The sequence below is a fragment of the Canis aureus genome, chromosome 4 (genome assembly GCF_053574225.1).
Source record: "Canis aureus isolate CA01 chromosome 4, VMU_Caureus_v.1.0, whole genome shotgun sequence".
NCBI lineage: Eukaryota > Metazoa > Chordata > Mammalia > Carnivora > Canidae > Canis > Canis aureus.
Genome location: NC_135614.1, coordinates 3,118,509 through 3,141,635, shown reverse-complemented (window position 1 = coordinate 3,141,635; position 23,127 = coordinate 3,118,509). Strand labels below are relative to the sequence as shown.

The window sequence follows — 23,127 nt, the reverse complement described above, 5'->3', positions numbered from 1 at the left end:
TTCATATCCCAACATTAAATCAACCAATATTAAGTTAAATGAGTCACGAAGCATTAATTTTTGTACCATTCCTGGGACTTTTTAGACATCTGTTCATTGAAGGGTACATGGTTTAAAATGGTGCTGCTTATATGTTTGTTTTTCCAAAGGTCTACATGGTCATTCTGCTGTATAATTTCATTGCTAGACATTTAGGTGCCAATGAAGACAAATGTCAGTTCAAAGAGAGGTCACATAGAGTCTAGGCTCACAGTTTCCCCAGCGAGCTACAGATACACAGCAATGAGTTAACAAATGCTGTGGTGTATACAAAACAGACCACTGCGAAGCCACCATTCTACTCTGTACCTGCATAGGATCCTAACCATGCACAGAGATTAATTTCCTTCCAACCAAGGGAATAGATACTTTTAGTCCTATCCTGAATCAGCCACTACTTGTTCAGTCACATGAGCTATCATGCTGCCAGTCTTTTTTTTGAGACTATCCTCGTACCTGTTATTTTTTCTCACCCCAAAATGGTCTTCTGATGTGTAGTATGTCCTGAAAAGAATGTCTGTTTTTTTGGTTATTGTTCCTTAAAGAATGCTTCTCTTAAAATTCTCTTAAAATTCTTAATATCAGAATGTATACTGTAATGATCTTATGAACCAGTGTCCATATTTTATTTATAAAATTATAATATGGGATATTTGTGGTTGGGGTTCGAAAATAAAATATAAACTGTAAAAAAATACACTCTTTGATGATAATGCTATATAATTTATATGGTTATCATAGTTAGAAAATAATAACCCTGTAAATAGTAAAATTAGTAAAACCAAATAAATATTCTTTTTGGCTTTCTATAATGGAGTGACCAAAGAAAATATTTATGTTCATGATTGCACTCTTTTTCTTGCTTTATCATCTTGCATACCTAAGGACCTTGTCTGTACCACGGAACCTACAACAGTCCTGTTCAGAATCATTGAGTGAGTAAATGTAAATGAGCCGCAATGTTCCTTCCGCAATTTTCCAACAGTCAGTCTTATTGCAACAACATCAACTCTACTTAGGAGAAGGTTGCTTTTCCATGGCATTTGCAATTATTTCTGCACACAGGAAGAGCATCTCTGTGTGTGCAGGGCAGCCATGTAGATTCTATTCAGTACATCCTATGCTGCAAGTAAAATAAAATTATTTCTCACTCTAACCTTGGAAAGCAGATCTTGGTAATTCAAAGTCGGCGCCACGATACTTCCATGAACACTGGTGAACAGCCCAAGATTTATAGTTTCATCATGTCATGCTCAGACTCATGGAAACTTCATTTTAGTTATTTAGATAAGGAAAACAAAATTATTAATAGCATTAATCCAAGAGAATGAACTGAATAGTCCCAGATGATACAAGAAGCCTAGTATTTGCTGTTGCAGAAAACAACCAGCATGGGTTTTGGGATTTATAGAGAAATATGTTATGCCTATAAATAATTCCATATCAAAATAACATATTCATATTTTCACAGACATATATTTTTGTATAACAACTTACTTGCTTTTATAATATTAGATCCCCACCTTCAGATTCTGTGTTAGCAATCATAACATTTGTGCTGTTAGGATTTGTCTGGAATCAGTATTGCCTTTTGCTACAATGAAACAGGTTCTTGTTGATTTTCACTAAAAATATTGTCCTCCTGTAGATTGAAATATCTTGTCTCTTAGCTTACCACTTCTACTTACTACTTATGCTTCTGGCTTCACAGGGAGTGTTCCCTGAGTTATAGTTCAGCAAATTGTTGTTCACAAAAATGAAATCACTAAAGTAAAAAATGCTTTTCAAAAAAGGATTGTGGTGGAAAATTGTGATGGAAAAGCTGGAGACAAAATGGTTTAGCAAACACTGTTATCATCCTCCTTGTATTTTGTGTTTTACTTTAAGAAATGCTTCATAGAAAATTGCCCCTCCTTTTCCTTTTTTCCGCATGTTCACTCTTAGTCCCTATGCCTCCAATTACCCATCAGTAAATTACCAGAAATTAATTTATATTAGGAAATGTTTATTATTTTTCCATTTCTCTTCTTTTCCTCCTCTTCTTTATTTCTTTTTAAAAATGTATTTATTTGAGAAAGAGAAAGGGAGAGTGCATGTAAGCAGGGGGAGGGGTGGAAGGAGAGGGAGAGAGAGAATCTCCAGCAGATTCCCTGCTAAGTGCAGAGCCCACCATGGGGCTCCATCCCAGGACCCTGAGGTCATGATCAGATCTAAAGTCAAAAGTCAGAGGCTTAACTGACTAAGCCTCCCAGGCACCCCTTCCTCTTCTTTATAATTGAGATTCTTAATAGGTAAATACTTTTTGAGGATATATTGGTAATACATAAAAATACTTCAATATAAAGCATATGTATTACCTTAATAATATGAGTAAACATTTATCCTAAGAAGATAATCAAGCAAATTCCAGCATTAACAAGTGATTTATATTAGCTCCTTCGACTTTTTCATCCTCTGTCATGAAGGAAGCAATCTCAAAGCTGATAAATAAAAATAAACTTTAAATTTACAATATATACAATGTATTGCTACGTTTTGCTTTAAAAAGTATGTGTGCATATAAAAATATATGTATATATACATATACATCATATTTATTTATATATATGTGTGTATATATATATATATATATATACACACACACACCTGCTCGCATATGTATAGGTGTTCAGTCTGTTAAAAGAATTTACAAAATTTTACTTATATTGCACTATTGTTTAAAAATATATTATAGCCATATAATACGTGCATATGTGAACATATACACATAGAGTATAGTTATATATCTCTCAATATATATACAATATAATAAAGGTTAGAAAATGTTATATCTTTGCATATTGTTGTTGTACTGAACTTTTAGTAATTTTCTAAGACCTAACTAGAAAAAATTAGATACTTTATTTGAATAGTTGAATAAGGAGAATGTCTAAGCATGGGAAATTAAAAGAACTTTATAGTAGAAAGAACTTTATTGAAAGAACTTTATAGTAGAAAGAAATAAAAGTGTAGATTACCACCAGCAACTTTGGTTGATTTTACTCAGACAGATATTGTAAAGTTCTTTTTTTAGTGCTCTAACCCATCTGTCCGCCATGTTTTGTTTTCAGAATTGTTGACTGAAGAAAGGAATTTAGAGGGAGTTCTGGTGAAGGTTAGTCCTTCATACCAGAAGGCAAAAGATCACTGTTATTTAGAGCAAGAAATTTGACTATTCTTCACATGTGTGTCACTGAATTATAGGATTGCATGTACTTTTTATCGTTTATTCTATATTTCCTGAGGAGTTTTCAAAAGGAAAGTATGTATTTACAATATAAATTTTTAAATAAAATCTTGCATGAATTATTTTCTCTGGAAAAAATTATGTGTTGAAACCAAAATTGGGTGTTTAGCAATGAAAAGGAATGGCTAATCCAATAGAATGTGTGTGCAGGCTCATCATTCTCTTGACATTACTCTAGAACAAATTGTAACTTAAATAAAATGTTTTATTTTAAATAAAAGCAACTTTTATGCAATTATTTTTATTCTACACATCAGAGAGAGGGTTGGTGGGAGGCTTTTTATTTTACTTAATCCAAAATTTCATTTGACTTCTCAACTCTTTCATTGAAATTTCCATCAACTATTGATTTAGATGTAAATACATTTTAAGAGTGATTCTTTTATTGATTGCATTACAGCTATAAAGTATACTCTGTATTTTATTCCTCTCCTCATTGTTCATATTAGTTTATTAAATCAAGATTTTGGGAGAGTAAAAAAATAGATAATAAGGTAAGAGTATCTAGGAAAAGAGGTCATAAATAATTATAATAATTAAGTAAAATAATCATAAGCATTGGTTAATACCAAACATTATTTCAGTCTTTATCAAATATTTAAATTTCACATGAAACTATGTCTTAACTTGGCACAACTGGAAGTAGTCTTGATTTCCTCAGAACTCTTAGGACATTTATGTGCTACAAAATTATTTTTATATCAATATTTTTGTAACTATATATATTTTTGAAGTTATTAGTTACAAAAGAAGTTATTTTTGTAACTAATATATGCACACCATATATTAGAAGAATGATACTAAACGTTTATTGAGGACTGCATCTATAGCTCAGCTCAGTCATAATTTTTGTGGCTTACATCTTCCTTGGTTGGGATGTTTTGGGGACTTCTGGTTTCAGCACTGAGGGGCAGAGGGCTGAAAAGAGCTTTGTTCTAAAACTATAAGAGAAAAGGTGCACAAGCTTCAAGTAAAGGACTTTCATATACTCATTGGTCATCTGAGGTCACAGGGCAAACAGCCAATCGGGCAACCCAAGAGAGACTGTCATTGGAAAAAGAAACGGACATGAAAGACTCCCTGAATTCCATGTAAATCAGTTGAAGGATTAACCTGGAAAGGTTTAGGGAACTGCTAACAGAGTTAACACTGGAGTGTGGATTAGTTTGAGAGTGTGAAACCCCCAGGAAATGCAGACATAGATGGTTTCTCACTCATGTGGGGGCTTTCTTCCATGAAACTCATTAGGCTCTCATTGGGATGTTTGGAAGTAACCTAGAGGAAGTTTCTTACATGTTGGAGGGGAAGAGTAATTGTCAAAATACAAACAAACTGTCCCCCCTCTTTCCCCTTCACCTTGTCTACACTACAGAAAAATAGACTCAAGCTTCAGGGTCAGGCACTGGAATAATCCCATTGCATGTGGGGGAGGGGAACTGAGTCCATTAACCAAGATTCCATCCAGAACTACCATTGTAGAAACAATAAAAAATAAATAAGCACACAAAAAAATGAGAAAAAGCTTAATTTGCAAGGAGAAAGTCCTTCAAAATTGTAGTCCAAGGATACTTGTGAATCGCCCCTGCAGTGAGAAGAAAGGAGCAAAGGGAAAAATAGAGAAGCTTCAGCTCCAGCCTGGGAGGAGGGACAGAAACACTTGTGAAGGCCATGTCCCTGGGATACAGGTCACAGTTTGTGTCTAGTACAGAAGTTAATGAGAACATCAGGCAAGGTGTATTCTTTCCTCACCATCATGCTAACAGCCTCTCTCAAAATGAAAGAGGAATATAATTAGAGAATCAAAGAAAAATTCCGGGGAGCAGCACAAAGGGAATACCAGAATCAAGCAAGGACACAAACATGAAGTATCACTAGAGGAACTTGAAGTCTCTGGTGCTTTAGCGGCAAACTCCATCTCTGGTAACCATAGCAACCGAAAATGTCAAACCCACCCAAGCTCTTGACCAGATTAACACAAACTTCATACTAAAGGTCTAGCAGAAGGAAGGCATGTTCATCTCTATACCTAGAATACACCTACTGCAGCTTCCACTGTCATAAACAATATCTACGGGCTTCAACAACAACAAAAAATTCAAACATAGCATAGAAAAAAAGTATAGGAAAGGGCAAGACAAAGCTTAATTAAAAGAGACAATTGTCAGAATCATATGCAGATACTGACTTGACATTTTCAGATAAAGAATTTAAAATAGCTACCATTGAGCAGCCCCGGTGGAGCAGCGGTTTAGCGCCATCTGCAGCCCAGGATGTGATCCTGGAGACCCAGGATGGAGTCCCACCACCGGTTCCCTGCGTGGAGCCTGCTTCTCCCTCTGCCTGTGTCTCTGCACTTCTTCTCTCTCTGTGTGTGACTCTCATGAATAAATAAATCTTCAATAAAATAAAATAGATACCATCAATATGTTAAAGCTTTTAATGGAAAAAATAAGTAGTGTACAATATTAGGTTAATTCAGCAGAAAGTTGGAGATTATTAGAAAAAAACAAATATTAGAAGGAAAAACACAGTATCAAAAATGTAGTATGTCTCTGACAATCTTATTAGACACTTCCAAGGAAAAAAAACTAATTAACTGGAAGGTACCCAACACAAATCACAAACAGAAAAAAAAAGTGGGGGAAAAGGGTGAAAAGGACCAGAGTATCCAAAACCTGAAGGATGATATTAAACACTCTGAGATGGACAATTATGTCCAGAGTGGACATAACTGCAATCCCAGAATAAGAGTAAAGAGAAACTAGGGCAGAAGAAATATTTGAAGAAATAGTGTCAAGACTTTTCCACTGAGTGCCTAGAAGCAGCTACACCTCAATAAGAAAAAGCAGTTAACATCCAGGTTTTGGTTTCTAAATACCATCGGCCAATAGAAGAAATCATGGCTCTTTGCAGAAATGGTTGATTTTAGGGCTGGGGCAAGGAAAATACAGCTTGAGTCAAGAGCATCGTATAATGACAGATAGTAAAGAAGATTTTAATTAACAAAAGAGTGGGGTCATGTCAAAGGAAAACAATAGCCAAACTTGTTTCTTGGGGAGATAAGTTCATAACACAATTAACATCTGAACACAAAAGCTTTATATGCTTATAAAAAGTCATGTCTTTATATCTTACTATTATAAGATAAACTCTTTTCACTTTAGCATATGAAAGGTAGGAATTTCAAAAAAAAAAGGTAGGAATTTGATTTCAGAAAGACTGACAAGATCTAATTTACTAATGGCCTTTTTCAGAAATTAGTTGGAATTCAAAAGTTAGGGCCTTCAAATCCCTCAGATTATTTAATAGAAGCAAAAACAGTTGTCAAGATTTTAAGAGAGAGAGAGAGATAAAAGAGGTCTCCTTAAAACGAGGAGAGCTTCAGGCACCTTTTGGACAATAACAAAATGTCTGACAGAGCTATCATTGGAATTCTAGGAGGAGGGAAGAGAGTGGGACTTAGAATATTTTTTAATATTTTTTTTAAGTTTTTAAAATTGATTTGAGAGAGAGAAAGAGAGAGGGAGGGAGGGGCAAAGGGAGAGCTAGAAAGAATCCCAAGCTGACTCCACAGTGAGTGCAGAGCCCAACACCAGGCTCCACTCCAGGACCTAGGGATCATGACTTGAGTCAAAACCAAGAGTCAGATGCTTAATCCATTGAGCCACCCAGGTGCCACGGAGAAATCATTGAAGAACAACAGAGTCATTAATGGAATCAAATTAGTAATCAATGAATAGGAAAATCTCTAACATGTGGAAATTAACACATTTCTGAATGACTTTATGAGTAAAAGACCATGTCTCAAAGCCAATAAAATTAGAAGCAAGACGGCGGAAGAGTAGGGTCCCCAAGTCACCTGTCCCCACCAAATTACCTAGATAACCTTCAAATCATCCTGAAAATCTACGAATTCAGGCTGAGATTTAAAGAGAGACCAGCTGGAACGCTACAGTGAGAAGAGTTCGCGCTTCTATCCAGGTAGGAAGACGGGGAAAAAGAAATAAAGAAACAAAAGGCCTCCAAGGGGGAGGGGCCCGCGAGGAGCCGGGCTGAGGCCGGGGCGAGTGTCCCCAGGACAGGAGAGCCCCGTCCCGGAGGAGCAGGAGCTGCACCGACCTTCCCGGGGGAAAGGGGCCCGCAGGGAGGTGGAGCAGGACCCAGGAGGGCGGGGATGCCCTCGGGCTCCCGGGGACAGTAACAGACACCTGCGCCCCGGGAGAGTGCGCCGAGCTCCCTAAGGGCTGCAGCGCGCACGGGGGACCCGGAGCAGCTCGGGGGGCTCGGGGGCGGCTCCGCAGAGGGGGCTGCGGGGCGGGAGCAGCTCGGGGGGGCTCGGGGGCGGCTCCGCGGAGGGGGCTGCGGGGGGGGGGGAGCAGCTGGGGGGGGGGCTCAGGCAGAGGAAGAGGCTCCCAGAGGGGGCTGCGGGGCGGGAGCGAATCCAACAGCGAAGGCCCCGGAGCACAGGGCCCCGGGACACAGCCCAGGATCCGGCCTCCCCCCGGGACAGGCAGAGGCCGGGAGGGCCCAGGACAGCGAGGACGCTCCTGCCCCGAGCTGAGCAGATCAGCGACCCCGCCCCGGAGCCTCCAGGCCCTGCAGAGGGAGAGCTCCGTGGTGACTGCGGGAGCTGACTCCAGGGCTGCAGAGCTGGCCTCGCCACTGCGGTTGTTCCTCCTGGGGCCTCACGGGGTAAACAGCCCACACTGAGCCCTGCACCAGGCAGGGGCAGAGCAGCTCCCCCAAGTGCTCACACCTGAAAATCAGCACAGCAGGCCCCTCCCCCAGAAGACCAGCTGGACGGACAAGTTCCAGGGGAAGCCAAGGGACTTAAAGTACACAGAATCAGAAGATACTCCCCCGTGGGTTTTTTGTTTTTTGTTTGTTTTTTGTTTTTTGTTTGTTTTGTTTTGTTTTGCTTTTTTATTTGTTTGCTTCCCCCACCCTTTTTTTCCCTTTCTTTCTTTTTTTTTTTTCTCTTTCTCTTTTCTTTCCTTCTCTCCTCTCTTTTTCTCCTTTTCCCAATACAACTTGCTTTTGGCCACTCTGCACTGAGCAAAATGACTAGAAGGAAAACCTCACCTCAAAAGAAAGAATCAGAAACAGTCCTGTCTCCCACAGAGTTACAAAATCTGGATTACAATTCAATGTCAGAAAGCCAATTCAGAAGCACTATTATACAGCTACTGGTGGCTCTAGAAAAAAGTATAAAGGACTCAAGAGACTTCATGACTGCAGAATTTAGATCCAATCAGGCAGAAATTAAAAATCAATTGAATGAGATGCAATCCAAACTAGAAGTCCTAACGACGAGGGTTAACGAGGTAGAAGAACGAGTGAGTGACATAGAAGACAAGTTGATGGCAAAGAGGGAAAATGAAGAAAAAAGAGACACACAATTAAAAGACCATGAAGATAGATTAAGGAAAATAAACGACAGCCTGAGGAAGAAAAACCTACGTTTAATTGGGGTTCCCGAGGGCACCGAAAGGGCCAGAGGGCCAGAATATGTATTTGAACAAATTCTAGCTGAAAACTTTCCTAATCTGGGAAGGGAAACAGTCATTCAGATCCAGGAAATAGAGAGATCCCCCCCTAAAATCAATAAAAACCGTTCAACACCTCGACATTTAATAGTGAAGCTTGCAAATTCCAAAGACAAGGAAAAGATCCTTAAAGCAGCAAGAGACAAGAAAGCCCTGAATTTTATGGGGAAGAATATTAGGGTAACAGCAGACCTCTCCACAGAGACCTGGCAGGCCAGAAAAGGCTGGCAGGATATATTCAGGGTCCTAAATGAGAAGAACATGCAACCAAGAATACTTTATCTAGCAAGGCTCTCATTCAAAATGGAAAGAGATATAAAGAGCTTCCAAGACAGGCAGGAACTGAAAGAATATGTGACCTCCAAACCAGCTCTGCAAGAAATTTTAAGGGGACTCTTAAAATTCCCCTTTAAGAAGAAGTTCAGTGGAACAATCCACAAAAACAAGGACTGAATAGATATCATGATGACACTAAACTCATATCTGTCAATAGTAACTCTGAACGTGAAGGGGCTTAATGACCCCATCAAAAGGCGCAGGGTTTCAGACTGGATAAAAAAGCAGGACCCAACTATTTGCTGTCTACAAGAGACTCATTTTAGACAGAAGGACACCAACAGCCTGAAAATAAAAGGTTGGAGAACCATTTACCATTCAAATGGTCCTCAAAAGAAGCAGGGGTAGCCATCCTCATATCAGATAAACTAAAATTTACCCCGAAGACTGTAGTGAGCGAGAAGAGGGACACTGTATCATACGTAAAGGATCTATCCAACAAGAGGACTTAACAATCCTCAATATATATGCCCCGAATGTGGGAGGTGCCAAATATTTAAATCAATTAATAACCAAAGTTAAGACATACTTAGATAATAATACACTTATACTTGGTGACTTCAATCTAGCTCTTTCTATACTCAATAGGTCTTCTAAGCACAACATCTCCAAAGAAACGAGAGCTTTAAATGATACACTGGACCAGATGGATTTCACAGATATCACAGAACTTTACATCCAAACTCAACTGAATACACATTCTTCTCAAGTGCACATGGAACTTTCTCCAGAATAGACCACATACTGGGTCACAAATCGGGTCTGAACCGATACCAAAAGATTGGGATCGTCCCCTGCATATTCTCAGACCATAATGCCTTGAAATTAGAACCAAATCACAAGAAGTTTGGAAGGACCTCAAACACGTGGAGCTGAAGGACCATCCTGCTAAAAGATGAAACGGTCAACCAGGAAATTAAGGAAGAATTAAAAATATTCATGGAAACTAATGAGAATGAAGATACAACCATTAAAAATCTTTGGGATGCAGCAAAAGCAGTCCTAAGGGGGAAATACATCGCAATACAAGCATTCATTCAAAAACTGGAAAGAACTCAAATACAAAAGCTAACCTTACACCTAAAGGAGCTAGAGAAGAAACAGCAGATAGATCCTACAACCAGCAGAAGAAGAGAGTTAATTAAGATTCGAGCAGAACTCAACGAAATCGAGACCAGAAGAACTGTGGAACAGATCAACAGAACCAGGAGTTGGTTCTCTGAAAGAATTAATAAGATAGATAAACCATTAGCCAGCCTTATTAAAAAGAAGAGAGAAGACTCAAATTAATAAAATCATGAATGAGAAAGGATAGATCACTACCAACACCAAGGAAATACAAACGATTTTAAAAACATATTATGAACAGCTATACGCAAGTAAATTAGGCAATATAGAAGAAATGGACGCATTCCTGGAAAGCCACAAACTACCAAAACTGGAACAGGAAGAAATAGAAAACCTGAACAGGCCAATAACCAGGGAGGAAATTGAAGCAGTCATCAAAAACCTCCCAAGACACAAGAGTCCAGGGCCAGATGGTTTCCCAGGGGAATTTTATCAAACGTTTAAAGAAGAAACCATACCTATTCTCCTAAAGCTGTTTGGAAAGATAGAAAGAGATGGAGTACTTCCAAATTCGTTCTATGAGGCCAGCATCACCTTAATTCCAAAACCAGACAAAGACCCAACCAAAAAAGGAGAATTACAGACCAATATCCCTGATGAACATGGATGCAAAAATTCTCAACAAGATACTAGCCAATAGGATCCAACAGTACATTAAGAAAATTATTCACCATGACCAAGTAGGATTTATCCCCGGGACACAAGGCTGGTTCAACACTCGTAAAATAATCAGTGTGATTTATCATATCAGCAAGAGAAAAACCAAGAACCATATGATCCTCTCATTAGATGCAGAGAAAGCATTTGACAAAATACAGCATCCATTCCTGATCAAAACTCTTCAGAGTGTAGGGATAGAGGGAACTTTCCTCGACATCTTAAAAGCCATCTACAAAAAGCCCACAGCAAATATCATTCTCTTTTTTTTTTTTTAAGATTTTATTTATTCATGATAGTCACAGAGAGAGAGAGAGAGAGAGAGGCAGAGACACAGGCAGAGAGAGAAGCGGGCTCCATGCAGGGAGCCCGATGTGGGATTCGATCCCGGGTCTCCAGGATCGTGCCCTGGGCCAAAGGCAGGCACCAAACCGCTGCGCCACCCAGGGATCCCGCAAATATCATTCTCAATGGGAAGCACTGGGAGCCTTTCCCCTAAGATCAGGAACAAGACAGGGATGTCCACTCTCACCACTGCTGTTCAACATAGTACTGGAAGTCCTAGCCTCAGCAATCAGACAACAAAAAGACATTAAAGGCATTCAAATTGGCAAAGAAGAAGTCAAACTCTCCCTCTTTCCCGATGACAAACCCAAAAGCCTCCACCCCAAGATTGCTAGAACTCATATAGCAATTTGGTAGCGTGGCAGGTTACAAAATCAGTGCCCAGAAATCAGTGGCATTTCTATACACTAACAATGAGACTGAAGAAAGAGAAATTAAGGAGTCAGTCCCATTTACAATTGCACCCAAAAGCATAAGATACCTAGGAATAAACCTAACCAAAGAGGTAAAGGATCTATACCCTAAAAACTATAGAACACTTTTGAAAGAAATTGAGGACGACACAAAGAGATGGAAAAATATTCCATGATCATGGATTGGCAGAATTAATATTGTGAAAACGTCAATGTTACCCAGGGCAATTTACACGTTTAATGCAATCCCTATCAAAATACCATGGACTTTCTTCAGAGAGTTCGAACAAATTATGTTAAGATTTGTGTGGAATCAGAAAAGACCCCGAATAGCCAGGGGAATTTTTAAAAAGAAAACCATATCTGGGGGCATCACAATGCCAGATTCCAGGTTGTACTACAAAGCTGTGGTCATCAAGACAGTGTGGTACTGGCACAAAAACAGACACATAGATCAATGGAACAGAATAGAGAACCCAGAAGTGGACCCTCAACTTTATGGTCAACTAATATTCGATAAAGGAGGAAAGACTATCCATTGGAAGAAAGACAGTCTCTTCAATAAATGGTGCTGGGAAAATTGGACATCCACATGCAGAAGAATGAAACTAGACCAGTCTCTTGCACCAGACACAAAGATAAACTCAAAATGGATGAAAAATCTAAATGTGAGACAAAATTCCATGAAAATCCTAGAGCAGAACACAGGCAACACCCTTTTTGAACTCAGCCACAGTAACTTCTTGCAAGATACATCCACGAAGGCAAAAGAAACAAAAGCAAAAATGAACTATTGGGACTTCATCAAGATAAGAAACTTTTGCACAGCAAAGGATACAGTCAACAAAACTCAAAGACAACCTACAGAATGGGAGAAGATATTTGCAAATGACGTATCAGATAAAGGGCTAGTTTCCAAGATCTATAAAGAACTTATTAAACTCAACACCAAAGAAACAAACAATCCAATCATGAAATGGGCAAAAGACATGAAGAGAAATCTCACAGAGGAAGACATAGACATTGCCAACCAGCACATGAGAAAATGCTCTGCATCACTGGCCATCAAGGAAATACAAATCAAAACCACAATGAGATACCGCCGCATACCAGTGAGAATGGGGAAAATTAACAATACAGGAAACCACAAATGTTGGAGAGGCTGCGGAGAAAAGGGAACCCTCTTACACTGTTGGTGGGAATGTGAACTGGTGCATCCACTCTGGAAAACTGTGTGGAGGTTCCTCAAAGAGTGAAAAATAGACCGCCCTACGACCCAGCAATTGCACTTTGGGGATTTACGCCAAAGATACAGATGCAATGAAATGCTGAGACACCTGCACCCCGATGTTTATAGCAGCAATGGCCACAATAGCCAAACTGTGGAAGGAGCCTCGGTGTCCATCGAAAGATGAATGGATAAAGAAGATGTGTTTTATGTATACAATGGAATATTCCTCAGCCATTAGAAATGACAAATACCCACCATTTGCTTCAACGTGGATGGAACTGGAGGGTATTATGCTGAGTGAAGTAAGTCAATCGGAGAAGGACAAACATTATATGTTCTCATTCATTTGGGGAATATAAATATTAGTGAAAGGGAATATACGGGAAGGGAGAAGAAATGTGTGGGAAATATCAGAAAGGGAGACAGAACATAAAGACTCCTAACTCTGGGAAACGAACTAGGCGTGGTAGAAGGGGAGGAAGGTGGGGGGTGGGAATGAATGGGTGACGGGCACTGAGGGTTATTGTGTATGTTGGTAAATTGAACACCAATAAAAAATAAATTAAATTTTTAAAAAAAGGCTATAAAATTACATAAAATTGAATGCAAATATAAATACAACATAAACTTAGGGATTAAGAGGACTTTTCTCAACTTAATAATATCTTTAAAAGAATGCGACAGCTAACATCTTTAATGATGAAGTGATAAGGCTCCCTCTCTGAATTTAGAACCAAGGCAAGGGAATCTGTTCTCCTTTTTACTCAAAATAGTATTGGAAGTTCTAGCCACTACAGTAAGGCATAGTAATAAAATAATACAGACTGAAAGAAAGAAATGCAATTTTCTTTATTGCATATGATTGCATAGAAAATCCTAAGGAACCTCCAAAAATTTGGTACAGTGAATTTAACAGTGTCAAGACTGAAAGGTTAAAAATAAATAAATATTTCATTTGTATATATTATAAAGGAACTTGAAAAAATGATTAAAATATAATGTTTATAATAGCTGCAAAGAAGCTCAGTATTTAGTACACATTTAATAAAACATGTACAAGATCTGTGTGCTGAAAATTACCAAATTCTGATGAAAAAAAATCAAAGAAGACCTAATTAAAATGGCGAAAAATACAACACCAAATGTGTTCATAAAGTGGAAGACACAACAAAGTAAAGAACTTGATTATCCCCAAAGTGATCTATGGGTTTAATGCAATTTCTACATAAATTCCAGTAAGAAATTTTGTTGGCAGGGTGATGTGAAGGATTTATATGGAATGGCACTTTCCTTAAAATAGTTTTATCAGTCTTGACAAGGAAAAACAAATTGGGAAGAATACTGTACCTGACCTTAAGGCTTACCTTATAGCTGAGTAATCAAGAGTGTAATATTGGTAGAGATATAGATCATAAATTAATAAAACAAAAGAGAGAACAGAGAGACAGATCCACACAAGCGTGGTCAACTGATTTTTGATGAAGATACAGAAGAAGCAATTCAATGGAGGGAGTGTAGCCTTTTAAACAATGCGAGAAGCAGTTGGACACCTATTAGGGAAAAAATGAACTCAACATAAGCTTTTTACCTTATACAAAAATTTACTCAAATGGAAAACAGATTTTGGTATAAAATATAAAATTATAATATGTTTGCTAAAAGCTAAAAGAAAGGAAAATAGTTAAAATCTGGAGTTAAGCAGAGTTTTTTTACTTGACACAAAAAAGCACAGTACATTTTAAAAATGATAAATTAGACAATATCAAAATTAAAAACATTTGGCCCGTGAAAGCCTATGTGAAGGGAGGAAAAATACAAGACACAAACTGGAAAATATTTTCAAATCACATACCCAGCAAAAGACTAATGTCTGGAAGATACAGGGAACTCTCAAAATTCAACGGTTAAAAACAAACAATCCAACTAAGAAATGGGAAAATAAGCAAGATATATGAAGACACATACTGCTAAAGAGGTTTCATACAGATGGAACATAAACCTATAAAAATATATACAACATCATTAGCCATCAGTTAAATACAAATTAAAAGTACAATGTGATGTCACTTTGTATACCAGTATATCAGAACTGCTAAAATAAAAAGTATCAGAATCATATGCTCTCAGGGATGTGGTGAAACCATCACTCACACATTGCTAGTAAAAATATAAAAGGTTATAGCTACTCTGGAAGTTTTAGTAGTTTCCTATAAAATTACACATAAATATAAACCCCAGTGATTGTATTCCTGGGTACTTGTCTCAGAGAGATGAAAACTTACTTTCACACAGAAACATGTATGTGTTTGTTCATCAAAGCTTTATTTATGGTAACTAAACATGGAACCAGGCCAGATGTCCCCTGGATAAACGTAATTGTGGTACGTACATATCATAGGATACTACTCAACAATAAAAATAATGCAGTGTTGATATGTACAACAACACGATGAATCTCTGGGGAATTACGACTCTTACTCATTTATGAAATTAAGCAGATCCCAAGGTTGCATCTTATATGATTCAAGTTAAATTATATCTTTTGAAAGGAAAAAAATTCAGAGATGGAAAAACTAGATGTTGCGGGAGATTAGGGACAGGTTTAGGGGTGTGAGGAGACTGGGTGTGGTTATAATAGGGCAACATAGAGATCATTGTGGTGCTCCTAGTCTTTAATATCTTGATTATGGTGGTGGATACACCAACCCAAACTGATGATTAAATTGTATAGAAATTATCACACACACCTTTGCACGCACGCACACACACACAAATGAGCACAAGAATAAGTGGGGAAATCTAAGATCACTGAATTGTATCAACGGTATTATCCTGATTGTTTCATTTACTGGGTTTGCAAAATATTGCCATTGGGGGAAATTGTGCAAAATATACAAGGGCTCTCTCTTTTTTTCTTACAGTTGTATCTGAGTCTTCATTGTTTCAGTAAAAATTAGTTCAGAAGTTTTTTATTTCTCTGTATTTTGAAAAATTTGATAGTATTGTTATTATTTATTCTTTAAATTTTAGACTGAATGCACTAGAGAAGCAAACTATCCTGGTGATTTTCTTCATTAGAAAGTTTAGGCTAAAAAAAAAAAAAGAAAGTTTAGGCTAAATTATCTAATAATTACGGCCTTAAATCAATTTTGGTAGTTTTTGCCTTCTGAGAAATTTCTCCCTTATGCCAAGATTCTCAAATGTATTTCCATGAAGTTGTTCATAACAGTTGTTTAATATCTTATTAATGGTCTGTAAGTTCTGCAGTGATGTTCACTCTGTGTGTCACCTCATAGTGTGTGTCTTGTTTTCATTCTTACTTTGTAATACAATCTAGCTGTTTTCAAATTTTATCGACTTTTTTCTTTAAAGATGTGCTTATGATTTAATTTTTCTCTATTGTACTTTTTCTATTTCACTGATTTCTGGTCTAATCATTTTTCCTTCTATCTCTGTTGAATATAATTTGCACTTCTTTTCTAACGTTTTGATATAGAATATTTACATCATTAAATTTAGAATTTTATTCTTTCTACCATAAGCACTTATGACTGCAAATGTCTCTCCAAACAGTATTATTTGCAAAGCATTTGTATAACTTTTGTTTGAATTTTAATTCAATTTAAAATACTTCCAACTTTCCTGTGATTTCTCCTTTTACCTACTGGTAATTTATAAGTGTATCATTGAATATATGCATATTTTAGGATTTTCTGCCTACCTCTGTTTTCATTTCTAACTCTATTCCATTATTGTCAGAGAGAAAATTCTTCATGATTTTAATTACTTGAAGTATATTGAGACTTTATGTCCCAGCATATGTAATATCTTTTAATTGTTTTGTATTCACCTTAGGAGAATATATATTTTGCCTTCATCAGTAGACTGTTCTATATGTCAATTATGTCAAGTTGGTTGATCATTGTTTCTAGTCTTTTATATTCTTATTCATTTTATGTCTGTTGCTTCCAGACATAAACCGTTAACCACCATTGTGAAACCACCAATGGTTAATTGTGAATATCTTTATTTCCCCTTTCTGTTTTGTCCTTTCTGGCTTCCTATATGTTCAACTCTATTATGTGTGTTCTAGAATAATATGTTCCTTTATCATTACAAAATTTCCACTTTTACTACTGGCAATTTTATTTTACATTCTTTACTTTTGTCTGATGTGAATTTTTCCACTCCAGGAATCTTATAATTAATATTTCTGGGATATTTTTTCTATCTTTTTGCTTTTAACCTATCTGTGTCCATTACATTAAAATTATTCTCCCTTGCAATTCATAGCTAAGTCTTGAACTTCTATCTATCCTCCAGCATCTTACCTAAAACTTTTATAAACTTATATTTACTGCAACTAACAATGTATTTGGTTTAAATAAGCCATCTTGGTATTTATCCACCTATTGTTTTTTTTCTTATTTTTCTGTATTTTTGTGGATTAATTGACTATATATTGGTATTCCAATTTATCTCTTTCAACTTATAAGTTGTTTTTTTTTTTCTTTTTATTTCTTTGTTTTATTTTTGAAATGGTGGTTCTGGGACTTACAGTGTGTTCCTTTAACTTCCCACCAGCCACATTGAAATAACATTTAATGCCATTTCAGCTATATTCTAGGAAGCTTAGACTAGAATATTTCAATTTCCCCTTCCAAGACTTTGTGCCACAGTACATGCACAATTTACTTAAATTATAAAGCATGCAGTATATTAGTTTTTTTTTCTTTAAAAATCAAGTTCTAAAAAAATATTTATTCATTTAGAGAGAGCATGGGGGGGAAAGGCAGAAGGAGAGGGAGAGAGAGAATCTCAGGCAGACTCTGCTCTGAGCACAGAGCCCAATGTGGGGTTGGTCTCACCACCCTGAGATCAGGATCTAAGCCAAAACTAAAAGTGGGATGTTTAACTGGCTGAGCCACCCAGGTGCCCCTAAAAATCAGTTTTTAAAGTAATTAGTAAAATAAATGTATGTTTATTATTTTTCCCCATATTTACCATTTCTAACATTCCTCTTGCATGTGTGTTTTTTCTCCTTCCACTCCTTGGGCTCTACTTCTGTTCCTTGGACTCTAATTTCATGCATATGATACTCCTTAATGCTTTCCAATGGGTCCATGATTGTGAATTCATTAATTTTTTCAGTCTTTTTTCTTATTGTATTTCAATTCAAATAATTGATCTCACTATTGGCTTCAATTTTACTGATCTTTTCTATTGTAAATTTAATGCTTTTAACCTTACACTGTTATTTTTATGTATAAAATTCCTTTTGTTTTTGTATCTTCTAGTTCTCTTTTAATTATGCTAATGCTTTTTATAAGCTTGAACATAGTTATAATAACTATTTTAATATTTATCTGTTAGTTCTATAGTCTTTGTAATTTTGGGGTCTACTGACTGATTTTTTTATGGTTATATATAATATTAGAGTTCTTGGCAAAGAACTATAATTGAACTTTTATTGGATTGTGTGCTTTTGATATTATGTTGGGTATTTGGATAATATTGTATAGCATATAATATGAGGAGCTTCCTTCTGGCACACAGGTACATTTCATATCTATTGGCTTTTAAGGTTTGTTTTTAAGCTTTGCTTGTGTGGGATAAGAGCAGCCTTCACTCTGGGATTGCTTCTCTCTGCTGGTGAAATGTGATCTTTTTGAGGTCTCCACTGAACACTTCAGATTACCATACAGGGCCATCCATGTGCCTGGATACGCTGTGAACATCTTCCTGCACTTCGTGAGAACTGGTAATTGTTCGGGTCATGCCTGTCCAGTCATTCTTCCTAGCCATGAAAAGCTCTACACGATATGTACACAGCCTACTACTTATCAGGACTTAAAGGGGCACCTGGGTGGCTCAGTTGGTTAAGTGTCTGCCTTTGACTGGGGTCCTGGGATGGAGCCCCACTTCAGGCTCTCTGCTCAGCAGGGAGTCTGATTCCCTCTTTCTCTCCCTCTCTCTCTCTCAAATAAAAAAATTAAAATATATAAATAAAATCTTTAAAAACTTTGGGGGACCTAACAGATTTCTGAAAGCTTTTTTTTTTTCTGAATAATTCTCTCATTTGCTTCACTACTTTCTTCAAATCACTTTGTATTCCCCAAGCTTTGGCATATGACTCCTCTCAACACAAGACTGTGTGTGTGACACTCTTGGTCTGGAAACTGCCCCCAGGGAGAAAGCTAAGGCAATCTAAACCACCATCATATCTGTTTTCCTTATTTCATTGATCAGAGTCCTATACATCTGCTGACAATGTCTAAAAACAGTTTTATATATTTAAACCCAGTTTTTCAGTTGTTTACAAATAGGAGGATAAGTTCAGTTCTTATTACTCCTTTATGGCTTGAAGAAACCAGGAAAGATGTTGATGGTAAGTTCTAGATCTTTAAAGGACAACAGGTAAATTCAGATTTTGTATTTTTTATTGAGTCATTGTTCAGTGTTTGTATTTCTCAAGGAATTTGTAGATTTCATTTAAAATGTAAACTTCGTTGGCATATGTTGTTCATAATATCTCTGCATTATCAATTTTTAGCGTTTCTAGGATGAGTAACAGCATTCTCCTTTACATTCTCATTGCTGATTTGAGTTCCCCTTTATTTGTTTTCCATCACAGTCCAGCTAAGTATTTACCAATTTGATTAACATTTTAAAAGAACCAATATTTGACTGTTTTTCTCCTTGATCTCTCTTCCATTTCATTGATTTCTATATTTATCTGTATTACTTCCTTTCTCCCAGAAATTTTGTATATACTATAGTCTTTTTAAATTAAGTTTCTAAGGGTGCAATATTTATACCACACATTTTCTAAACTTTATTTTGCTCCAATACACTCAAAAGTAAAAATGTCCCTCAAACATATTTAGAGCTGTCCTCAATTACTTCTGCAACTTACAGTTTTCTCTATTTTTTAGTTCAAAATATTTTCTGATTTCCCTTGTGCTTTTTTTCTAATCCATGATTTATTTGTGTCTTGCTCAATTTTCAAATATTAAAACTTTTTTCTACACATTTAATTATTATCGATACCTTTGTGATCAGCAAAAGTGCTGTGTATCATTGTGATTTTTCAAAATTTCATTTTGATATTTTGTGGGCCAGGCATTTTTCATTTTAGTAAAGCGTTATGCAAAGATGTAAATGTTCTTTGTTTTTGTGTTATTGAGGAAGGTATTTTATAAATGTAACTTTGGTCAACTTGTGGGAGAGCATTTTATAAATCTTCTGTAGCCTAATTTAACATCATGGCTCTTTATTATCAAGACAGTATTGTTAATACATTCAACTTTGAGTGTAGATTGTATATCTCTTTATTTAGGGATGCTTATTTTAATTTCCTGTATTTTGAATCTTTGTTACTGAAAATGAACCTTTAGTATTATTGTGGCTGATTGATGAATTAATCTTTTTATCTGAATAAAGGACCTATTTTTATCTCTGGTAATATTTATTTTGTTATAGTCTACACTGAAATTAATATAGCCACTCCAACTTTATTATTCCTTGTTTTTGCATTGTGTACCTTCTTACACTCTTTTACTTTCAATTTTTATAAAAACATAGGCTGTGTCTCCCACAAACAAAGTGGCAAATAGAGAATGCTTTTTTGTCCAATCTGACAATCTCTGCCTCCTATGTGGGGAGTTATTCCATTACTGTTTACTTATTTATATAATTGAACTAAATCTACCTTCTTTCTAGTTCTTTTTTTTTTTTTTTGGTTCCTTATGTTTTTTGCTGTTCCTTTCTTTATTTCTGCCCTTTTTGTACTACTCATATATACTTCAGTATTACATTTTCTTGCTACTATTGATATTTAACGATAGGTCATGTTGGTTTTTTTTTGCTGTTAAGGATTTTAATTTATCACTATCTACCTTCAGGTAATATTTTACTATTTTCCTAACTAATACGATTCTACTTACTTCTTTTATTGCTCATTAGGCTTTTGTTGTCATCTAACATATTTATCCATATAATTCTACAATATACATTTTTATTATTTTTTGCTTTAAAAATAATAGGTATTTAAAGAAGTGATATAAAGAATGTATATAAACTTACACACTTAACCCTATCTGGTACTTCTTCAGCATAATTTTCTCTCACCTAAAAAGTTAACATTTCCTTTTTTTTTTAAAGATTTTATTCATTTATTTATGATTTTATTCATTTATTTGAGAGAGAAAGAATGAGACAGAGCACAAGCAGGGTGAAGGTCAGAGAGACAAGCCAACTACCTGCTAAGTGCAGAGGGCCATGGGAGCTCAATACTAGGACCCCAACATCTTCACCTGAGCCAATCAGATACTTAATCAACTGAGCTACCCAGGCATCCTTAACATTTCTTATACTGTGATTCTCCAGAAACAAACAGAAAGTTTGTTCAACATTTTTTTTTTGCATCTTTCAATTTTTTTCTGTAATTTCTCTCTCACTTTCTAAGAGTTTTGATGGAATTCCATCTTTTTTTTATTTTTTATTTCTTTATAAATTTATTTTTTATTGGTGCTCAATTTGCCAACATATAGAATAACACCCAATGCTCATCCCATCAAGTGCCCCCCTCAGTGCCCTTCACCCAGTCATCCCCACCCCCCACCCACCTCCCCTTGACCCCGCCCCCAGTTCATTTTCCAGAGTTAGGAGTCTCTCATGTTCTGTCTCCCTTTCTGATATTTCCCACTCATTTTTTCTCCATTATCCTTTATTCCATTTACCAATTTTTTTTATATTCCCCAAATGAATGAGACCATATAATGTTTGTTCTTCTCCAATTGACTTGTTTCACTCAGCATAATACCCTCCAGTTCCATCCACTTCGAAGCAAATGGTAGGTATTTGTCGTTACTAATGGCTGAGTAATATTCCATTGTATACATAATCCACATTTTCTTTATCCATTCACCTTTCGATGGACACAGAGGCTCCTTCCACAGTTTGGCTATTGTGGACATTGCTGCTAGAAACATTGGGGTGCAGGTGTCCTGGCGTTTCACTGCATCTGTATCTTTGGGAAAAATCCCCAGGAGTGCAATTGATGGGTCATAGGGCAGATCTACTTTTAACTCTTTGAGAAACCTCCACACAGTTTTCCAGAGTGGCTGCACCAGTTCACATTCCCACCAACAGTGTAACAGTGTTCCCTTTTCTCCGCATCCTCTCCAACATTTGTGGTTTCCTGCCTTGTTAATTTTCCCCATTCTCACTGGTGTGAGGTGGTATCTCATTGTGGTTTTGATTTGTATTTCCCTGATGGCAAATGATGCAGAGCATTTTCTCATGTGCTGGTTGGCCATGTCTAAGTCTTCCTCTGTGAGATTTCTGTTCATGTCTTTTGCCCATTTCACGTTTGGATTGTTTGTTTCTTTGCTGTTGAGTTTAATAAGTTCGTTATAGATCTTGGATACTAGCCCTTTATCTGAAACGTCATTTGCAAATATCTTCTCCCATTCTGTAGGTTGTCTTTGCGTTTTGTTGACTGTATCCTTTGCTGTGCAAAAGCTTCTTATCTTGATGAAGTCCCAATAGTTCATTTTTGCTTTTGTTTCTTTTGCCTTCGTGGATGTATCTTGCAATAAGTTACCATGGCAGAGTTCAAAAATGGTGTTGCCTGTGTTCTGCTCTATGATTTTGATGGAATCTTGTCTCACATTTAGATCTTTCATCCATTTTGAGTTTATCTTTGTGTATGGTGCAAGAGACTGGTTTAGTTTCATTCTTCTGCATGTGGATGTCCAATTTTCTCAGCACCATTTATTGAAGAGACTGCGTTTTTTCCAGTGGATAGTCTTTTCTCCTTTGTCAAATATTACTTGACCATAAAGTTGAGGGTCTACTTCTGGATTCTCTATTCTGTTCCACTGATCTATGTGTCTGTTTTTGTGCCAGTACCACACTGTCTTGATGATCACAGCTTTGTAGTACAACCTGAAATCTGGCATCGTCATGCCCCCAGCTCTGGTTTTCTTTTTTAATATTCCCTTGGCTATTTGGGGTCTTTTCTGATTCCACACAAATCTCAAAATAATTTGTTCCAACTCTCTGAAGAAAGTCCATGGTATTTTGATAGGGATTGCATTAAACGTGTAAATTGCCCTGGGTAACATTGACGTTTTCACAATA

The 23,127-nt window shown here is 36.7% G+C and overlaps 1 long non-coding RNA gene across 20 annotated transcripts in view; it reads left to right on the top strand.

Moving 5' to 3' along the window:
• Positions 1 to 23,127, top strand: part of LOC144312061 (uncharacterized) — a 123,838-nt gene that overhangs the window by 68,687 nt on the left and 32,024 nt on the right. For 13 of the 20 annotated variants that reach the window (XR_013377487.1, XR_013377498.1, XR_013377496.1 and 10 more), the window contains one exon: positions 925 to 3,545. The exons of 3 other annotated variants lie outside the window; for them this stretch is intronic. This is a non-coding gene — a long non-coding RNA (uncharacterized LOC144312061). Of the gene's footprint in view, positions 1 to 924; positions 3,546 to 23,127 lie in introns of those variants that run through there. 4 more of the 20 variants (XR_013377494.1, XR_013377488.1, XR_013377482.1 and 1 more) reach the window with 1 other exon arrangement.